This window comes from Propithecus coquereli, unplaced genomic scaffold (assembly GCF_000956105.1).
Source record: "Propithecus coquereli isolate 6110/MARCELLA unplaced genomic scaffold, Pcoq_1.0 Scaffold87, whole genome shotgun sequence".
Classification (NCBI taxonomy): domain Eukaryota; kingdom Metazoa; phylum Chordata; class Mammalia; order Primates; family Indriidae; genus Propithecus; species Propithecus coquereli.
In genome coordinates, this window is record NW_012154951.1 from 4488756 (window position 1) to 4491202 (window position 2447).

Genomic DNA, 2447 nt, shown 5'->3' on the forward strand with positions numbered 1-2447 from the left:
GCTGGAAAGAACTTTGTGTGATTAGCTCCTTAGATTAATTCCCACAAGTGGAATTTCTAAGAATGCTTTTAAAATTCTGTACTCATTCTGTACTCATTTTGCTCAGAATATGTGTGGCGTATGTAGAAAATAGGAGGACTTTTGTGAATAACGTCTTGAGATCTTGCATTATTCATCCCAAAACACAGGTTCGCAAAGATAAATCACGAAAGTCAGTGTGTGTTAAACTGTGTTTAAGTAGATGTGTTTATCATTAATAAAAAGTTTGTTTTTGGACAGTAAAATATGTTTTTTATTAGGTAACAGTCATTCCAAGATTGTTTAAAATTGTCTTTAAGAAAAGAAGCCAGGATTCCCTCACATCTAACAAAGTTGCATGTGGTGGTATGTGGTGAAACTCATTGCACTCTATTTGGAAATTCTTAAATTGGATGTGGTAGGAAGAATTTAATGACTTATGGAGAGAAACTACACTAGATAATTCAGCCACACTCAAAGGATGAAGATTAATCAGTATTTGATGGTCTTGTGTCTCATTATGAGTTAGAAACATAAAGGGGAATAAAAGGCCTTCCCAGAACAAAGCAGATGGAATCACTTCTTACCTTTCAGACATGTTTATGGAACCAGTATGTCTTGGTGTTGAGACCTCTTCTGTATTTTCAGCTTGACAACAGGGTTCCAGACTAGGGACTTTGATATATAAGGCATTAAGTGCAATATGTGAGAAAGTAGTAGATGACTTACGAAGTTTGAGCAATTGAAAGTAAGCTTAGATAATATAACTACAGTATATTGAAAGATTTTTAGGTTAAATGATTTCTACGATTAAGGTGTATTTAAAAGAGTAAAACTGGGCAATAAGTGAAATGTGCATTTGTTTTTCTCAAATGTTACACTAATTCTGATTGTTTTTTCTTATCATCTTTTAGTTTTGGCCTTTGCTCTTGCTGACACCAAGAAAATTGTTTTGTGTGATGTGGAAAAACCTGAAAGCTTGCACTCTTTTTCCGTGGAGGCTCCAGTTTCTTGTATGCATTGGATGGAAGTGACTGTAGAAAGCAGGTAATCAGAAAAGAAAACTTCAGTAGTCAATTTTTATTTTGTAAAGTGGAAACTTAGAAGTATCTGAGTATTGAGCATATGTACGTTGCATTTAAATTTTCGTTTTAAGTTTATCAAGAGGAAATTTGTTAATACTTTGATTTTTTTCGGTTGAGGGGGTAGGTAGGTAGAGGCAGGGTCTTGCTCTGTTGCCCAGACTGGTCTTGAACTCCTGGCCTCCAGCGATCTTCCAACCTTGGCCTCCTAAAGTGTCGTTATTATAGGTGTGAGCCACCACACCCAGCCAGATTGTTTTTCTCCTCTGGAAAAACTATACTAGCATACCTCAATGGTATTGCAGGTTTGGTTCTAGACCACTGCAGTACAGCAAATATTGCAAAAAAGCAAGTTCCATGAACTTTTTGGTTTCCCAGTACACATACAAGTTAGTTATGTGTATACCATACTGCAGTCTCCTAAGTGTGTATTAGCATTATGTCTAAAAAAAAAAACTATTATACCTTAATTAAAAAAGTATTTCGTAGGCTTCTATAGATATCTTAATTAACTCTATCTGCGTGAATAAATGGTTACAAAATCTTTAAAGGACAAACTTCTAAGATAAAGCTATCACTTAACAGAAGGGTTAAACGGAGGTATAGTGGCTCCATATTTCTTTGTCTAGTTATTGCAGATGGAGACAGGTAATCAGAAGTCAACCAGGAATTGTCCCTTGGGCTAATTGTTTTTAGCTGCAGGAGTCTGTCTCTTGGGCGGGCACTCTTCGATCAGCTCTCATCCCGTGGCTCCATGCAGACCTGCTTTGTCCTTCAAAGCAGGTGAGAACCACAGGTTTGAGACTGCAGCCTCACCTTGAAAAGCAGCTGCTACTGACCTTTGAGATGCCCTCCTGAGGTGGAGCAGCTTTTGATATGCAAACTAACACGTTCACATATCCCTTCAGGGCAAAGCCCTGCAAAACTCCTGAGATCGTTTCTGTCTCTAGTATAGTAATATTAATTTATGGAGCAACACTGAGGGACAGTCACTCTGACCCCATTCTTGCCATTTCTGTATGATCTTCTGATACCTTCTATGTTGTAGTTTGTAATGACTCTGATGACTGAACTCTTCCATGTGATGTTTTTATAATGACAGTCCTTATTTGAGCTGTTGTACACAGTACAGTAAAATGCTGGAAATCATACAGCTTAAAGTTCATCTGTGTCACTGGTGCTTTAAAGCAAATCGTTTTATAAAATGTGGGTTCCTCATTGCTTAATTTTTTCTCTAGATAAATATAAATACTTAAAATTTTATTGGTGCTTTAAGAAAAAAACAAATTGTTTTTATAAAATATATGCTCCTTATTGCTTAGTGTTTTCTCTAAATAAATATAGATA

General features: G+C 36.3%; 1 protein-coding gene across 1 annotated transcript in view; it reads left to right on the plus strand.

Moving 5' to 3' along the window:
• Window positions 1-2447, plus strand: part of ANAPC4 (anaphase promoting complex subunit 4) — a 53103-nt gene that overhangs the window by 11245 nt on the left and 39411 nt on the right. The window lies entirely within an intron of this gene.